The sequence below is a fragment of the Lissotriton vulgaris genome, chromosome 6 (assembly GCF_964263255.1).
Source record: "Lissotriton vulgaris chromosome 6, aLisVul1.2, whole genome shotgun sequence".
NCBI lineage: Eukaryota > Metazoa > Chordata > Amphibia > Caudata > Salamandridae > Lissotriton > Lissotriton vulgaris.
Window position 1 is genome coordinate 874,085,739 of NC_141694.1, and position 20,221 is coordinate 874,105,959.

The window sequence follows — 20,221 nt, forward strand, 5'->3', positions numbered from 1 at the left end:
AGAAAGATTTTGTCCTTCCCTCCAACCTTCCCTCAATATAGGTCTTGAGGAGCTCAGACTCAGTTATATAGAGGATTAGATTAAAAATAGGCCTATTTTTCTGTGGATTTCCATAATGCAGAATTAGGAAGCAGCACTGAATCAACTTATTATCAAAGAATGCTTAGCAAGTGGCGAGGTTCTCAGCATCCTTTGGCTTCCCTACATCAAGGTAATTCTTTATGGCCTGGGTCACCCACAATTATTTGAAGGCCCTAGTTCTTGCTGTAGGGTGGATAAAAAGATATTGAGAAATCAGCTAATAACTCCCGCGTAAACAAAGCTGATAATTCCTTAGTTATAGCCTATTTGTGTTTCAGGCCATCCCAGGACTTGGAGGATAATTTATTACACATGTTCAGTGGAGAGATTGCTTTTGTTTGGTTATAGAGCTAGTACTCTTGTTGATTTGCAATGTTATCCGCTGGGTCACCTTCAAGCGGCCAAGGCTTGCCCTTGTGATGGCATGTCCACCCAGACCCTGCTACACTTTTTTCTGTAAATTTTATTTGAATTTTACTAGTCATTTTGTAATCCTTTATATCAAGAAGTGTAATATACGACAATGCAGATTAACTTTCTATTATCTTCAACAGTTGGCGAACCAAGAATGCGGTTTTATGTCGGTTCTTTTTTTAAATCCCCTGTCCAATAACGAAGCACTATGCACATTTGATTGATTATTTTTATATGATGGCGCAGTTACAATGATTGATTGATTCTATTACTCATATCAGTACTTTAAAATAAATGTGTTATCATCTATTATAATTATGGACTTTTATGGATGCTCCATGCATCCAAATAAAGCAATTAGGATGAGGATGGATTAGTTTGGATCTTATGTCAACCAGCGGTACAAATCTATTTCCCCATATCACCACCCTATCACCACACAAGGACACCTCATCCATCTCTTTCAAGAAAGGTCTCACCCCATTCTGATGCATGCTTTCACAGCTCGCTTTGCCTTTGATCAAAGTAACCACCATCTTCATAGTAATGTCCACATCCATTGCCTTGATCCAGTACTTCTTAGAAACACTGCCTTCCAAACCTTCTACAACATCCAACACACCTAATACCATTTCCTCAGTTCCAAATCACCAGAATGCGCTGCTCTTTCTGGTAAACATGAAAAGCAATCTGCCACCTTGTTTTTCCACCCGGGACGTATTAAACCATGCAGTCATAACTCCAGGCATTTCACAGCCAAATAGGGCAAATGCCTGTAACTATTTTTCAATCCCAGAAGGACCCAGGGCATTAAGTAATTATTTGTGATCTGTTGGTAAAATCACTTAACTTCCCCAAATAAATGTACAGAAGTAATTAGTGGCCCATGTCGCAGCCAATGCCTCTCGCTCAATAACTGAATATTTTCTCCCCAAATCAATCAACGAGCGAGAAACAAATGCAACGGTCTTCTGACATCCACAATGCATTTGAGACAACTCAACAGCAACCGCACTAGCATCCACTGTCAATATCGTTTTTATACCAATCCGAAATGGAATCAACACACCTGCATTTGCAATAATGTTCAACTCAAGAAAACCTGTCTTTTGTGCTTCACCCCCAAATAAACTTGCACCAACTTCCGTAACAAAATTCTCAAGGCTTCCGATTTGTTCGCAAAGTCTTTCACAAACTTCAAATAATATTCCACAAGGCCCATGAATGATCATAACTTGTCCCTCTCTTTAGGTATCTCAGCATTAACAATGGCACTCACTAATATCATTTTGGGCTTAGCACCCTCCCCAGATATGAGATACCTCAAATAATCGGATCTACCTAGGAGCTTCAACTTCTTCAACTATTTCATCCTTAATCAGATGATCCAAAATTACCTTGACCTCAGTTACAATTGCCAAAAGAACCGTCCTTGCATGGTGTCTGCTGTGTATATCCCCCCCCCCTTTTTTAAAAATCACAATCTTGTGGAAGTAACCTTGGGCTAGCTCAAATCTAGCTGGAAAAATCTTTAAAAACCACATTTAGTTCCTCTTAATCATTCACCACCATCACGTTGTCAGCAGTTGGATTCACAATAATGTGCAAGTCATATTGGGAAGACCAACCTAATAAAGGTGGTCGAGAATTCGCTACGTAGACCTTTCCAACTATTTCTCGGCCTTAAAAACGTAGTCGTCGGAAGAACAAATCCTATGTCTGCACCTTGATATCCTTTTAAAATCACATCAGCTGAGCACTTCATCGAGCCATGTGACATCATACTATGTTTGGCTGTATTATAGTAAACAACAATCCAGAATCCACCATCAAAGAAATCTCTTTTCAATTAACATTGAAAACAGCTGTATGCGGAATTTTATTCTTAACATCATCATGAAGATACATTCCTTTGCTAGTATCGATAATTAGTACTCTGTTCCTTCATCTCCCTAATTCACTGAAACACATGCTTTGATTTCGACTTTACACATTAAGCCAAAACGCCCTTTTTTGTTTTTATTGTCTGGGGGAGGAAGAGGGGTAGGTTTAGTTATGACAATGTCATTAGAGCCTGTAGGCAATAGAATGTTAACTATGTAATAGGCGTTGTGATTAGAATGTTCTAAGCTGGTTGTTATGAGAATCTGCGGACAATTAATGTGTGGTGTCCGGCCGTCCGTGTCACAGGGTCTGTGGCTGGATATGCAAGCAAGTGACGAGCAGTTCCTGTATTTATTTACTACAGTTTCATTATGTAAAGCAAAAGGAACAGTGAATAAAATGGTCTTCCTATGCTTCCATGTTATTTTTGTTTAATGAGTGCAATAGCCTCCAATGAAATCTGCCTTCTTACCTTTCCTTTATTTTCTCTTATTTTAGCAATGGCATCACTTTTTTGTATCAGTGTGTTAAAATAGCAAGAGATTGCCAAAGAGTTTGTATAGTGTGCTTTCTTGCAACATAATTTAGTCAACCATTCTGTATTATTTGGCCATCTGATGGCACATTTTTCCAAAAATCACATATGTAGAGGACTGCGCATTCCCTGTATTCCAATCTGGTGTTGAATCGTACTCAATTTTTAGTGTGCTTAAAGGGTCTCACTCTCTGATCCTGGAGTGTGAACAGACTCAAACAGAAGCAGCGTTCCCCAATTGGGGTGCGTCCCCTTTAGCACTGCCTGTGTCCCTCGAGCAAGGGGACACAACAGTGCTAAAGGGGACGAACCACAATTAGGGAACGCCACTTACATTTTTCCAAAAGACATGCATTGTTTAGAGTATAAAAACAAATATTCTGAGCTACATTTCTAAACGCTGCAGGCACTTACCTTATTGAGATTAACAGTCATGTAGTGGAGAGATTTCAGAGATGCATGCATCTTCCTCAGAGACTGCAACTCCTGCTGTTTAATATAAACGAAGGGAATAAAATAAATTAAAGTGTATTGCATGTACAATAAAAATAACCTTTAGGTAGTGTGAATGGAGAGAACCCCTGTTGGCCTCAAAGCCAAATAAAGGGAGCATACTGTACAAAAAGAGGAAAGACTCTTCAAAAGGACAATAGTTATTTGTGGTTGTGCGAGAAACATAATATGCTTCCAGTTTGCCTAATGCAAAAAGGTGTTTGTTACTTTAAGAGCGATTCTACAGTTTCATTAGTAAATCGCACTTAATCAAAGGAAAAGTATTTGTGTATTCTGGTTGAAAATTATACTATATGCTCATTTCAACACAAAGTGCCACCAGTCTCTCACAATGATTCCACAGTGTGAAGTTGTGGGATAACGAACACTTTGGAGCAGTTTTTGTTTAATGGATACTAATAACTTGTATAATAACGCTTCATATCACACTATCGGAATTTTGTAAATAGCATGCTATCATTACCAAATTTACGGTACGCAATTTAATCGACCTAGGAAGGGTAAAAGGCTCATTAAGATACTGGTCAACCCGGGACCGCTCAACAAGGAGTAATGGCAGGGTCGGATTGGGATCACAATTTGGCCCGGGCACTGACGAAACAAGCACTGGCGTTGCCAATAGGTCTCGCAGTAGGAAAGTTGGAGCTATTACAATTGCAAATAACAATGCTTTTTATTTTTGTTTTCATTTTAAAAACATAAAGGGCTTTGTCATTTACAAAACCAATAGCTCCAACTTTCCTACTGCGAGACCTATTGTGCACTGCACAGTGTGGGTGAAAGTGGCACTGCGTGGGTGTGAGTGGCTTTGAGTGAGTGGCGTTGCGTGGGTGAGTGGCGTTGCGTGTGTGAGTGTTGTTGCGTGGGTGAGTGGCATTGCATGGGTGAGTGTGGCATTGCATGGGTGAGTGTGGCGTTGCGTGTGTGTGATAGTGGGCTTGCGTGGGTGTGAGTGGCGTTGTGTGTCTGTGAGTGGATTTGCGTGGGTGAGTGGCGTTGCGTGGGTGAGTGGCGTTGCGTGGGTGAGTGTTGTTGCGTGGGTGAGTGGCATTGCATGGGTGAGTGTGGCATTGCATGGGTGAGTGTGGCGTTGCGTGTGTGTGATAGTGGGCTTGCGTGGGTGTGAGTGGCGTTGTGTGTCTGTGAGTGGATTTGCGTGGGTGAGTGGCGTTGCGTGGGTGAGTGGCGTTGCGTGGGTGAGTGGCGTTGCGTGGGTGAGTGGCGTTGCGTGGGTGAGTGGCGTTGCGTGGGTGAGTGGCGTTGCGTGGGTGAGTGGCGTTGCGTGGGTGAGTGGCGTTGCGTGGGTGAGTGGCGTTGCGTGAGTGAGTGGCGTTGCGTGGATGAGTGGTGTTGCGTGAGTGAGTTGCGTTGCGTGTGTGAGTTGCGTTGCGTGTGTGAGTGGTGTTGCTTTGAGTGAGTGGCGTTGCGTGGGTGAGTGGCGTTGCATGTGTGAGTGTTGTTGCGTGGGTGAGTGGCGTGTTTCTTCTGCGCAGGAGTCATTCAGTGTCTCAGAAACCGCAAAGGGTTTCCTTTTCCGGTTCTAGGTAGCTGTGCGCACGCGCCTCGTGTTCTGGGACATACAAGAACGCAAGTGGAGCCCGGGAAACGCTGCTAGATAAGCGCGGGCTGCAGACATCATTACTGAAAAGAAAGCCCATTGAATTCAAAAGAAAAAGATCAAAAGAAATTCTCGGCTATTTCATTTTAATGTGCCAGAGAGCTCGGAAGAACAGTAAACGCAGTAGGCAAGGAGGAAAAAAAAATGGTGTGCCTGCAGAAATGTTGTGTGGGGAAAACAAATGTAAGCCTGGGGCCACGAATTACTTCTTAAATCCACTTGGGAACGTAACTGTAAACGGCAAATGGCTATCTGCGCCACAATAGCAAACGAGACAATTATGTAAAAGAAAATTATTTTTTGCAGCTTAGTGGATATTGGGAACGGAGTTTAGACGCTTTAACCTCTGTATCACCCCAGTATCCCTTTCAGGTCTCAGAAATATCATTATAAAGTAAGATAGATTCTCATGTTGGCCCGAATGTCAATATAAAATCATTACATGGCGTCCACAGACGCTGACCATATGGCGACATATCGGTTGTGCTCTGTTCGTGCCCTACTGTTGTTGTAGGGTGTCTCTTCACAAAAGCATTCTTTTAGCCAATGAAAGGTCAGATATTTCTTCATAGGTGCTTAGGGTTCTACAGTAATTCGCAAGTGACAGTCATTGGTATATTGCTATTAAAACAAGATAAAACCAGTGGGAGGGAACGAGCATATGGGGGCGAGCGGCGGGGGAGTATGGTGCGAGGTGTGGGGGGAGGGGAAGCAGGCATATGGGGTGTGAGTATCTACAGAGCTCTAGACAAGAACAGCAAAGAAAATGGAAGTAAACCAGCGCGAAATAGAAACAATCTCGAGCGGCGGGGGAGTATGGTGCGAGGCGTGGGGGGAGGGGGAGCAGGCATATGGGGTGTGAGTATCTACAGAGCTCTAGAGAACAACAGCAAAGAAAATGGAAGTAAACCAGCGGGAAATAGAAACACTCTAGAGAGGCAGATGCAGATATTTTTTAGCTTCTCCGTGGCTGTCACTGTCATGCTTTCTAACCAAGCTCATTTCCGTCAAGTGTCCGAAAAAGCAAGCAGCATTAAGCTCATTCACGACCGCCAGCCAGTCAGCTCGGATGCCTCTTCAGAAGGTAGCTTGGGAGTTCTGCGTGCGAATTTCAAGAGATTTCCCCTTAATTATCCGATCTTCGTAGAAGCGGTGATACCCTTGATAAAATGGAATATGCGTCTCTGTGTGAGACCGTGCGGAATACTGCTTCCTGCCACGCAAATGAATCACCCGTGCATCAAATCCTATTTTATGCATGTGTGGCAAACAAAAAAAAAACGGCAAGGCTGTGTTTGCGGGGAGAGAGAGGGGAGGTGCTGGTGTGGGAGGGGGGAGGTGCTGGTGTGGGAGGTGTGCTGCTAGGGCAAGGCTGTGTTTGCGGGGAGAGAGAGGGGAGGTGCCGGTGTGGGAGGGGGGAGGTGCTTGTGTGGGAGGAGTGCTGCTAGGGCAAAGCTGTGTTTGCGGGGAGAGAGAGGGGAGGTGCTGGTGTGGGAGGGGGGAGGTGCTGGTGTGGGAGGAGTGCTACTACGGCAAGGCTGTGTTTGCGGGGAGAGAGAGGGGAGGTGCTGGTGTGGGAGGAGTGCTGCTACGGCCTGGGGGAAGCTGGCTGGGGAGGGGGAGGAGAAATGAACAGATGTCCGTGAGGTGTGGGAGGAGTGCCTGATGCGCGTGCTTGTTTGTTCACGTGATTCACGGGAACTGCAAGAAAACCGCGGGGCTGAAAGCCCTTGGTTTGACTTGTATTTTGCCGACATGAATTCTCGCTCCGCTCAATGCGCTTGCGCGCATTGATAGGTCGCGAGACCTAAAAAGTGGCCCACGTTCAAGGGGCGTGGCATACAGTTAAGGGGCAGGCCCACATTCAAGGGGCATGCCCTTTCATGAAACACTATTTGGTTACTCTTTGAGGTCTAATTCGTAGAGAAATATTTAGTAAATTAAGCCTTTTAAAGCTTGCAGAGCAAGTAACATTGGTAAAGACTAGGAGCACTGCAGTTCTGGTAACTGAATACTTACTTGCAGTCTTAACGCCCTGCACAATGTCGTTAGATACTCTTTCCCAACCAGCTATGTCCTAGACTCTAATCATCACATAAATCAGAAATCTAGTATAAAGTCAAGGAGAAAGGGCAAGACTGGAATCTCTGGGAACAGAACATGTAATGACAAAAGTAAGAATTCACAAATGAGGAAAAGGCAGACTGGGGTGTAAAGAATGCTGAAAAAAAGTATCTGTGCAATCTAGTCATAAATTTATTTCACAGCCAGCAGGTGATGTCTATATAAATAAAAAACACAGTTTTATTCATATCTGTTGCTGCCTTCAAGTCTGGGCCATGAGGAGACTGAGGATTACTCAATTAACCATGAAAATGATAGAAAATCCGCAAAAAGGAATACTAACCTGAACATGCTAGAAAAGTGAATTCTTCTGCACAGAGAAAGAAGTGCCAAGTTTGCAAATTTTGCTTAGGCCTCGAACAAGGCTTAGCTTAGAATGAGGCTAAACAGCTCTCTTTTGAGAAAGCACATAACACAAAGTCTTAGACATGTCCTGAAATCAATACACAAACATGTTGCTACATTAGAGTGCAGTCAGACCTACACACTACAAACAAAAACGAACCAAAAAGTACTAATTAATATTTTTGGCATATAGAGAAATATGCCCCTTGGGCGCATTTTGGATGAGGCCTTTAAAATAAAGTTACATTGTTAACTGGAACACAAACGAATCAGTAAATTGTGCAAAGAAATGGTAAACAAAATGGTTCCTACCTGCTCCTTCTTGCTTCAGAGGAAGGGATCGGCTAGCAACACATTGCATTTCTGGGTGCTGGATGTGGCAAGTCAAGTAAACCTTTGAGGAAGACCTACTGCACGGAGTCTAGTGCAGTATTTTCTGGATTCGGTGGGACGAAGATTGAGGCTCACTAGATGTAGCTTTGAGTACTGCTTTACTCAGCCAACTTTGGTCAGCCCTGTGGAGAGTGGGATGCCAAGGGGATTAGATGGCCCCTCTTGAGTTAGAGCTTGGCAGTGTGGTGCATCTGGTTAGAAGAGTAACCAAATAGAAAAGGCAGGGTGAACACTCTGTAGTTCTGTATGGGAGGGTGAGGACTAGGGTGACCAACTGGCATGGGTGCAAATTCAGGATGAAGAGTGTAAAAATTCAGGACAAAGGGTCAAAATTCAGAACAAAACTTCTGGACAAAAGGTAAGTTTTACAGACCCATCAGAGGAGGTTGCACATTATTATTTAAGTAAGTAAATAGACAACCATTTAAGCACTTGCCAAAATAGGTGTATATCAGGTTGAACCAATTGTGTACTTCACGGTTTTTCAGTATGCACGCAGCTTTGATCAACTGTGCAGGTCTTTTTGTGATATTTCATTTGATAATAATCTATATATATGGTTACAGCACTGGGTTGTCCAGTCTGATATTTTGTTTACAATTCATGGTTCTGAGCAGGAATGTTTGGTGAGAGAAATGGTCGGGAAGATCTGCTTGGATAGTCATTGTGAGATGTAAAGTGGCAAACACAAGATGCCGCTAATCCAGATCCAAATATATTCAACCATTTGCAAACCTATCCATCATGTATTCTTTCATCAATCATTTCACTCATCCATCCCTCCATCCACCCTTTCTCATCCATCCATTATCCACCCATTCATCCACTCTTCCACCCATCCATCCATTCACCCATTTACCCTTTCACCCATCCAGCCACCCTTTCACTTACTCATCCATCCACCCAGTCACTCATCCTTCCACACATTCACCCTTTCAGTCATCCATACATCCATCCTCACTTTCTCTCCATCCACCCTTTCACCCAAATCCATCCCTTCACACATCCATCTAGCCATTTTCCCTCTTACCCATCCAGCCATCATTTCACTTTCTTATCCATCCACCCAGTCACTCATCCTTCCACCTATTCACCTTTTCAGTCATCCATCCTCCCTTTCTCTCTATCGACCCTTTCACGTAGCCATCCATCCTTCCTTCCTTCCATCCATCCATCCACCCAACTATCCATCTACTCATCCACTCATGCATCCATCGATCCTATCACTCATCCATCTTTTCAATCATCCATCCATCCATCTTTTCTCTCATCCATCCTTTCACTCCTTCACTAATCTATCCAATCTTTTGCCCATGTACCCTCCCTTTCACTCACTTATCCATCCTTACGGCCACCCTTTCACACATCAGTTCATCCATTCACTCTTCCACTTATCAATTAATCAATCCATCCATCATTTCACTCATCCATTCACCCATTCTCTCTCATCATCCATCTATTCACCCTTGCATTCATCCATTCACCCTTTCACTGTTATGGACATGTTTTTATAAAGTGTCCTCTATAATTGTCATGGTCCCTTTGCAGAATCATAAACATGAACAAATGGTTATTTTTTATAGTGGTTTTACCATTTGGCAGTTTTATATAGTGTAAATTCAGAGACAAGACAAAGGCTATTTGAGTTCTATTCATGAGTACCAATTACAGTACACATGATCTATTAAGGGCCTGGGCGAGGAAGTGATCTTCCCAGAATCACAGGTTGTTGAGCAGACGCTGGGACTCAAACTTGAATCCCCATCGCTGCAACTCTGGCGTTAGGCCACCTATGCCTATGCACAGACAAGGAATGAAAGTGGGAGGATACTGTTCTTGCGCAGGACACAAGGGCAAGGTGACAATGGCCTACATGCTGAGCAACTGAAAAACCAGCAAGGCCCATTCCATCACAAAATTATTCGAGCCCTCCAGCACAAGAGCACCTGAAAAGCAGCGAAGCCCCTGCTATTACTAACATACTCAGCCCTCCTCAGACCTTCAGCTTAGGAGCACATGAACAGCAGAAAGGCCCCTGCAATTTGTAAATTAATCAGCACAAAACACAGCTGCTGGATCATCCACAGTAGCCAGGGGGGTGGCTGTGGGCAAGGTGTTAAGACTAACACTGTTCCCCCCACCCCCGGCTGCGTGGCCCCCAGGGGGGCCAAGATGAAAATGGCTCAAAAGGAGTGAGCAACACCTGGCCGCCCAGGGAGGCTGATTCTTGTAAACAATCACCCCTCCCCAGCCCGGCCTCAGCGTGATTGCTTTGCAGGGCAGGGGGTGCAGTAGAGGCCACAGCTGATAATCGCTGTATGGCCACACAGTGAAGAGCTTTCATTTCTGTCTATGTATCCGTGCCCTCTGTTTTTTTTCTCCCCTTTCCCAGTCGACAGAGAGCAGACAGCAGAGAGCACTCTCTGTGGACTGGGAAAGGGGAGAAAAAAAACGGCCCACAGAGGGCACTGAAACATCGGCCGTTTCCAGAATGCCCGCAGTGCCAATCCGCCCCTGAGTCATGGACCCTGTTTCCGCTATTTGGATACGACCGCTTCACGGCAGGTGGAAAGTGTATTTTTCCTTTTGTGGCTTGTGCTGCATGTCGCAACACAAGCCGCAATAGGAAACATACACTTTTGAAACAGCCATGCACAGTGTGACAGGCACCATGCGGGTCACGTCATATCGTTTTTTTTGTGTGTCAGGAGGGGCAGAACAATGCACTTCAGACCGGGAAGGGAGGGTATAGCTAGTGGGGGAGCCAGTACATGTGCTGTCTTGCCGTGAATTAAAATTAGCCTCTCTGTAAAAAGTGAGGGAGGTAACACATCCTAGTTTCAGCTAACAAGCAGCCTAACAGCAAATAGGAGCCATTTCCCCACTAGTCGCAAGCCCATTGTTTTCCCACTTGATAGCTGGATGGCTCCTGTGTTTAAGCTAGGCCACGGTGTAATCTTGTGGGTCGAGTCTCAGGGAGGCTCACTTTGAAGAGAGGGCAGAGAGCCTGCAGACTTAATTGGCAATAAAGCAGTACGACTGCCTCTCAACAACATTATTTTACAATAGCTCTTTAAGGCATAAAATGAAGAGGCTGGTTTTACTGAGTGTGCTTGTGCCGTTGGTACGATAACCACGACACTCGTGTGCCGTGTCTGCTGCTTTACTTGTTCCACTTTTTAAAATGCGGTTAGCGTACTGTATTTGCATAATGTTCATTGAGCGTTTAACATGAATTTATCAAAACACGCAGACCGGACTCCGGGAAGCTTTCTTCAGCATTTCATAGGACTGCGGGGATATTGATATGAAAACATTGTGGAATAATATCATTACTGGAGGGCAGGGTTGTATGACCTACGGACCGAGTGAAAACAATAACATGCATGTGGAGAGCTAAGACACAAAGGAAACAAGCATTTATAATGCAATGGTCTCGGCATTATTAAAGGTAGAGCTATTGGCATTGCTCATGACATTTATTTTTTTAAATCCTAAATAAATGGCATTGTCATTTACATTGCCAATAGCTTAATCGTTATGCCAATAGCTTAATCGCTCGCAAATGCATGACCTATTGCATTTACACCCACACAGAGCCTACGGTCCTCGACCTAAAAATGGGGAAAGGCTGCAACTAGATAAATATGGGCTCTAAATCACAACACTTAGACAGCTACTGTCGGGGTGAACGTCCAGGTAAATCAAGGATCTATCACAGAAAAAGTACAAATCCCATGTCTTATGAAAGTAGCCAAATCCCGATTGAATCAAAGGAATATGGCGATCTAATCTAAGAGGAAAGAACAAAAACAGCTGCTACACAGGACTCAGTTTATAATACTGAAAAACAGATCAGTGAATTAAAACGGGGCAAACCAAGTTGACTGGCTCTACTGAAATAGGGGGATGGTGTGACAAGCGGGCACTATTTTAGTAGCCGAGTGCGAGGAGACCGGTCTCTCAATAGACTGGTGTATATGAATTGAAGCTGGCAAGTGGCAATTGTTACTGGGAACAGGCCAAACATTATTAAATTCTGAGTTCCAAAAGTAGAGTGCGTGGGGACCGTCTCTGCTTAAATGTTAAAGTGCACTCTAGTGGGTGGTTAAAAACCGGAGCAGGCATTACGGTGTAAAAATCGACATGCATGAATCATTGCTTGTGGCAAATGTCAGGAATATAGCAACGATGCACAACTGCCGATTGAAATCAACAACGGTACTTGCTCATTAACCCCTTCGCTGCGGGGTTATTTTCCCGCTGTGCGGGGGGGGCGCACGGTGCCCGCATGCTCATGACGAGCTGAGCTCGTTATGAGGCACGGCGCTCCTGTGCTCATGACGAGCTCAGCTCGTCATGACCACACCTGTTCCCGTGGAACGCTCAGCACAGCAGGGGAATTATCCCCGCATGCGAGCGTTGCACGGCTCATGATGAGCTGAGCTCGTCATGAGCACCGGAGCGCCGTGGCTCATGACGAGCTCAGCTCATCATGAGCATGGAAGGGGTTTAACCGGTTGTGTTAACTTAAAGAAAACGGGTCCGTAGTGAGACTGGTGCATCGCAAGCATAAGTCAAAGTGGTGCCGGTGATGTCGAGGGAACACTGATCAGGCAAGCGCATAGCAGGGAAATAAAGGCATGTGGTACAAGGCGGTGATGTTAAATTAAACACTGATCAAGCAAGTAATTGTGCCGGGTGTTTGTAGTCACATCAAGAGACGGCGTGGCCTAAATTGGCATTAAAGACACTCACCAATAGCTATTCCGTTGTTCTCCAGGTAGTGAGATCAACTGGAATGCCTGGGGAAGTCACTTAACGAGCAGCAAAATGGCGGCCGCAAAGCTCCGAAAATTTCGGAATGGGGTGCGTTTAATTTGCGTTCTGAGTGACGGATGACGTCACAGGGCGAAAGAACTCAAAAAACACGCCCCTGAATCCGAAAGAGACGGGGCTTGAACGGAGTGACGCCCCTCTCCTCCAATGGCTGGCCTCCGTTTAGGAAGCCAGCCAATGGAAGAGAGAGGCCGGTTCAAGCCCCCATACTTAAAAACATTAAATCTCTCACCGGAAACTGCGCAAGCGCAGCCTTACAGTCCTCGACCTAAAAAGCAGCTCCTAACAGGGGAACAATGGATGGGCACAACTACTTGGTCCATGTTATGGAGGACAGCTAGCCAAACACAAAAAGAAAAATAAAGGGTCACTTTAAATGTGGAAATTGTACAGCCTGTATTTTTTAATTTGATACAAAGGTCTTTGAGTATGCTAACAAGAAATATGAACTTTATTTTGTCTCTAACTGTAACTCTCGAAATGTAATTTATTGCAGCTGGTGCCCTTGTGATTTGATGTATATTGGTCAGACTTCGCAACTAATCAAAACTCGGATCAGCCAGCATCGCAGCAGAATAAGATCTGGAGTACTAAATGCACCCTTGATCACACACTTTCAAACAATGTGCCACACCGCTGACAAGATCAAATGGCAGATGATTGACGTAGCCACCATACCAGAACGAGGTGGTAATATTACAGAGATACTACAGAGACAAGACTGTCGCTGGATAGAACGGGTAGATTCTATTACCCATGGGCTCAATACCGTTGAAGAATGGCGTGGATTTGTGACAACTCTGCACACTTCGATACATGTCCTAGAGGAACATGTGGCAGGTGAATAATGATCTAGAAAGTATCTTTGATACCTAATGTGCGCTACCTAAACTTCTGTACTCCGATATATGTAATATGTGAAGTATGACTACAGCTAAGTGATATACCTTCTCTGGTCACATGCTGTAACTATATTGTAGTGGAAGTTCCATCTTTTGACGTATATAGCAGGTGACAATGTATACAACCCATTTATGAATCACGGCATTCAAAGAATTGCACTATGCAAAACTGTACTAATACAAATAGATTAATACCCTCCTATGAAAACTAGAAGATGTTCTAAATATGCATGATTTCTGTAAACTACTGCATAGTATTTTTTCAGTTTTTACTTTTCTGAAAAAATAACGCCCTTTCTCTTCCCCTTATTTTTCCACCGTACTCTCTTTTATATGAGTATTGATCTATGTCTCAAGACTTCTCTTTATGTATTCCACTCCATCCTGTGTGAATGTTTAGCCCCAAGGCGCATAGAGACTTTTACGATCTTCAACATCCGTTTACTCTAAAAATGTATCTTACGATTAATGAGTTACAAGCAATTAAGCCTGGCTACATGGAGGGAGGCTTATCAAAGGGACGCATCTATGGGTTGGTAGAAATGCCCTGGGGTGTAATTTTTTAACCCAAAGACGCTTATAGAATAATTTTTTAACCTAAAGATGCATATAGATTCTCACGAGTTGGTACATCCGTGATATATGACTAATGGGTTAACTAACTTACTTTTAAACTGGTAATGGGCCTACATAGAGCTGCCAATCGGCATCCTTTAACACCCGAATCGCCAGCTGACACCGTATGTTTGTGGGAGATGGCTAGGGGCTGCTTCTCCTCAACCCCATCCCACAGCTTTTCTAGTAGAATGCAGTAGTAATTGTCACTCCCTATATTGCCTTCACATAGGTTGGAATCTGGTGACTATTGCACGTGCCCGTGCTGATCATTGGTATTCACGACTGAGGTGGGCCTTTCCCTGGCTGGGAAGTCACCATCCTTGGACTACGATTGAAGAACTATTTCCAAATGACCAAATAAGACTGCACCCCCCCCCCCCCACTTCACCGTGGGCGAGTACTTCCTACTTTTATATGAATCCAAGTGCATCATTCAACATCATTTTTATATTCAGCTGTGCCTATCTCTTATTTCCTACCAACAGTGCCCGAGCAGACCTAACTGAGAGTACTCTTTCTTTTTGTTTTTCACACTCTAGTCTTCAGCCACTCCAATCCCTGGGTGTTTTTCGCACTGTTCACATTAGCAGTTTGTGGACTTGACTCAAGTACTTTTTCACATAAGCGCAAACTGAGGGATTTTCAATCCCCCATCCGCCTCCCCCCCGCCATTGGTGCAGTTTTGGCAGTTCGCTATTTTTTAATCACTTTAGTGCATGTGTTCCATATCATAAGGTCCTGAAGAGACCCCCTCCCCCCTCATGGATCACGGGGTCGAAACATCGTCGACATACAAATGAGCCTCCTTCAGAGACCGCTATTATTGTCCTAGAGGACGTATTGATGATTTGAACATATTGTATTGTGGTCTTTTGTTGTATATATAAAAACCTTTTTTGACCAATTGTCCACACCCCCTTTCCCTTTATAAGGTTATATTTCACTTGGGACTACGCGCACTTATATGTGTACATTTTTTGTGAACAAAAATATCACTCAGTAAAAATGTTTGTCTTGAGAACTATATCTAGTGTGTGGTTCTGATTCTCCTTCTGACATTTACCGCCCACACATCTATTTGCGATTGGGCTCTTTTACCTATCAAGTATCCAGACACATAGGATGCAGGAACTGTTGGTCTGCGTTACAATAATAATACCCTGGTTCCTTGTGGGAAGGATAACCCTTGTTTCAGATACATAAACACAAGAAGAGGCATGACACATGAATGCCATGAACAAATGAGAACAAAAGATACAACAGCAATGATAGAGCCAACAAATGGAAAGCCTATGGGCGGGCTGAAGCCCTCTGAATTATAAATAAAATGTCCCTTGGAGATAGCACATGTGCTGTATAGCCAAGACCGAATAAGCAAAGAAATACCTGGATGAGGTCTAGTGAAACTACGTAGATTTGTTTGCTGGTCACCAAGAGAGGACCACACCCTTAAAAGAGGCAACTATCCTGCCGCAGTATCCAGGGAGCATAGTTGATGGCCTTTACTTCCACTTAATGCTGGGCATAAACTGAAAAAGCAGGTCAGGTTATTACCCGACAAGCCTGTGGGAAGGTTTTGCTATATTGATCATCATAAAGGAGAAAATCGACTGCCATGCTTTTTTACACACTGCTTGAATGATATTACTACAACCCTCCCTACATTTTATTAAGGGATCAGTGTAGAATACAAGTCTACAGAGATGTGGGTGCGTGGTTTATTATTAGAAGCTAATCCAGAGCCACGGACAGGCATGCTCGTATGGTTTTAAAGGGGCGATCAGTTAGATCAACTAACTACAGGTTGATAGCCTTGAACAATGAAGTTGAACATTTTTATGCAAACATTTTTATGGGAAGAAATTAAGGACTGGGCATCCGTATCCAATTTTATTTCATCCTACTGAACGGGCTACCAGCCACAGCATGGTATATCTGATAACATCACCATAATCTTGTCCATGCTGAAAGAGTACTCCCTGCTCTGATCTCTGCTCTACAAGTGTTTTGTACATTTGAAATAAAAAAGCAGACAGGAGTCCACTATGCTGGATGCTTGATGCCAGAGTTATTTCTCCAATTCTGCTACCATCAATTCAAATACTCTGTAGTAAAACAGAGGGAAGAAAATTAGGCCCCAATACCATTACTTCCCTTTACATTCCAAACTGGCCGTAAGCAACAGTGCGGTTTAGCACCCCTTTTGTATAACCATTATTAGGTCAAATTAAAAAGAGTCTCTGGGTCCTTCTCTTCTTAACTGGTCTTAAATATTTAGGTCAAGTACAGTATGCAGATGATGACACTGTAGATCAGACAAAGGTTGTTGGTTGCATCTGGGCTGGTAGTGCAATAGACGTAAGGAAGCCAGAAATTGACTGTTACTGGGCAGAAAGCATGGAAATCTGGCACTATGAAGGGTCTTCTCCAAGTGTCAATCATTTTCACCATTTAGCATCGAGCTTGCGGACCAAAAGTCCAAGGAGCCAACCCACTCCGCCAACTAACAGGGGAGAAGACCCTCGTGTCCCTGCCTCCCACCCACCTCAGCTTCCATTATGAAGCAAGGTAAGCGCCCATCCTTACCCGCCATTCACGCCAACCTAGACCGTGTAGTACCCGTCCCTAATGGTAAAAACAATCTCATCATATAGCACCTCGCTCCCGGACTTTAAAAGTAAAGGAGTAAACTCAACCCCCCCACAAAGGAAGATTCGTGACCTCACGACCCTGATCTAGGACCCGTGAAGGTAACTATCCCCTGCTCTAGCAATAACAATAATTGATTGATCGGAACTATCCCCAATCTTATGATCACTCGTTCTATCTCAGTTTTCAGACGGCTCGGCAACTGCCCGACTGCAGTCCCACGTCCAACCAAGCCTCTCACGGACTTGGCAGGTTAGTGCTCCTTTCACCAACGTTCACCACCACCCCACCTCACCCACGTCGACCGCAATCCTCCCAAACTTCGCTTGGCATGCAGGATCATATTTAGGCGATTCATTCTGAATTTCACTGTGTTACCACCGTCACGAGCACCCCATGTTAGATAAGCTCTGTCTTCGCCTAACCAAAATCACAGACATCTCGCTGCCCACCTTCATATGCACTAGCGAACAGACTAGAAAAGAATGACCACTTAATCACTAAGTCACCGCACCGTTTTTTCACTGTGCTACATGAAAATGCACGCATGCATAAGGAACCACGACAAAGCATCCTGTCACTTATATGACATACCACTATTTCAGATAAATAATTCACTATGAGATGTATTTAAGAGTGGCCCTTATTTTATACATGGACCATGCTGAATGTTTTCTAACTATGATCTCAGGCAGATGCCTTACGTTGTTTCTCCAATTTTTTGTCCCCCTCTTTTCACTTTTACAGGCGTTCGTATTGTAAACAGGCAGTGATTTAAAACAGTCCTGATGATGATCCCGGTTCATTAGGAGCCATAGGGATCGAAACGTTGACGCTCTAAAAACAGTGTTACATGTAACTTATTGCACATATTAATCTGTAAACACTGTTTGTTGAGACTTGCGGAATTGTTCATTTAATTCGCAAGCCACTTTTTGGCTCCAAAGAAATTTCTACTTGCCTGTTAAACCTTTCCTTTTACTTACCTTTTCTCTTATTCTATGGTTTTTCTATGTTCTTGGGATAGGTACAGGATTGTGCCCTATCTAAATGTTCTTATTTGACCCCCTCCAGGTCAGTTAATCTCTTGTTATCTTTAAAAATAAAATACTCCTCGCCCGGCTGGGCTTGGATGTCTCTGGATGACATTATTTTAAATTGGAGTTTGATTTTTATCTGCATAGAGTGGTAGGCGATTTTGACTTGATTCAGGACCTCTGCAAGGGGTTCCATATAGAGGTTGAACATGGCAGGGGATAGGATTGATTTGATTACGTGGGATTGTTAGTTCAGGTATGAGGTGAACTACTGAAGGACACTAGCTGGATGCCTGAACGCCGAGAGAGGGTATTTAGGAGAATTATGTGGTTGACCGTATCAAAGGGCGAGGAGAAGTCCAGAAGTTCTAGTTGCCGATATGAGGAAGTGACTCAGTTTGGTGTGCTAACATGCCTGAGGCAGTGCCAATTTGTTTTGTTTTTGGGGTGGGGGAGAAACTAACACCCTAGTTGTGGTACATCTTGTTAAATATATGGAAGGTGTTGAAAAGTTATCTTTGCTAGTTTCTAGTAAATTGTTGGTAATCTCTTACATCATTCTGCATTTTATTATGTTAGTAAGAGCTTGAAGTCAAAATCCAACTGGTCAACTTGTAAGCTACTCTAGAAGAGGAAATACGTATCAAGCATAGTACTCATCACCCTATAAATGCTTAAATGAGTAACCACAACTTGATTGTGACCAACTACCAAATTACTGTTATCTCTAAATCCCCCAAAATTATGAAAAAACACAAACAGGTCATCTTTATATGAGCTGATTACTTGGAGAGTGAATCTGTCATTAGGCATCTACAAACTGGCTTTTAGAACATTGAAAGGACAGCGACTGTCATAGTAGATGTTTTCACGAAGATTTTGAGACCACTGCCATGAATGAATAAATATTATTTCTTATGAAGAGCAAACTTTGCCCAGAGGCGTCAAGGCGCTGCGGAAAGGGCCACCAGACGAGAATACGTAAAAGGCTCACAGTGATAAGTTGGTGAAGAGCCAAGTCTTCAGGGCCTTACAGAAGATAGAGTGAGAATCCAGTCCAGAGATTGAGGAAGGAAGGGAATTTTAGAGCCTAGCCACAGCACAGGAGAAGGCTCTGCCCCCCCCCCATCTTACTCTCTTAAACCCGGGAACTACCAGCAGATTTTTACTGGCAGATCTTAACTGCTTAGCAGGAGCGTATTTTTGAAAGAGCCTTTTAATGCCTTCCGAACCTATGTTATAAAAGGCCTTGTGAGTAAGACGGAGGGCTTTAAACAGGATTCTGCAACCAGGGGGAGCCAATGCAGCTTACCGATAGTAGCCGATACTGAATGGTGTTTGGGAAGGCCCATCACCAGCCTGGCTGCTGTGCTCTGCAACAACTGTAGTCGATGAACAACTTCCTTGTTGATACCAAAGTAAAGGGGCTTACAATAGACCAGTCTGGACAACACTAGGGCAACATTTGCCTGCTTTCTGGAGGAAAAAGAGAGAAATTGGGATATCTTCTAAGAATCCTGATGGTCCTAAAGCAGGTGGACACCGTTCTACTGATCGGAGGGCCCAGAGAAAGAGATTTGTTAACTAAAATACCAAGATTTTTTGATATGGACCCTGGGCTAGGGCCAAGCATGTCAGGCCACCAGGCATCTGACTAGATATCCTGTTGATTCCCAAAGATCAAAACCTCTGTTTTGTCACCTTTAAGTCCGAGATAGTTCTCTACCATTCAGGAGGCCACTGCTTCCATGCAATTTTTAAAATTAGTTGCCGATGCTTCGATCCCGTTGGGAATAGACACCATAATTTGTGTCTCCTCTGCATAGGACAGCACCTCCAGCCCAAAGGATCTTACGACTTTGGTTAGAGGGGCAACATAAATGTTAACAAGCATTTACAATGCAACAGTCTCGCCTTTGCAAAAGTTAGAGCTATTGGCATTGTAAATGACAAAATTGTTATTTATGTGTTGGTTTTGAAAACAGGCCTTCCAGGACACCCGGGTGAAAGCCTATTTCTCAATCAGCTCCTTCCAGCTGTTCTGGTTCGTGGTGCTCAGCAGGTCCCTCATGTTTAGGGGCTTCGAGCCGGACTCTGGTGGGTGGAAACAGCCCTGGTGCGCAGAGGAGCGCTGTGTACAAACCTAGAGCCTCGGTCTCCAGGGAGACTGCCCTGTGCTGCGGGCAGGACTCGCTACCGGACTCCCCGGGGAGCAGAGGCAGGGCCACCGGAAGGTAACTAGATACAAAAGACAGTCAGCGATTGACAA

The 20,221-nt window shown here is 44.1% G+C and overlaps 1 long non-coding RNA gene across 2 annotated transcripts in view; it reads right to left on the minus strand.

Moving 5' to 3' along the window:
- Positions 1-20,221, minus strand: part of LOC147708101 (uncharacterized) — a 118,683-nt gene that overhangs the window by 47,320 nt on the left and 51,142 nt on the right. For both annotated transcript variants that reach the window (XR_015296637.1, XR_015296636.1), the window contains exon 2: positions 3,329-3,403. This is a non-coding gene — a long non-coding RNA (uncharacterized LOC147708101). The remainder of the gene's footprint in view (positions 1-3,328; positions 3,404-20,221) is intronic.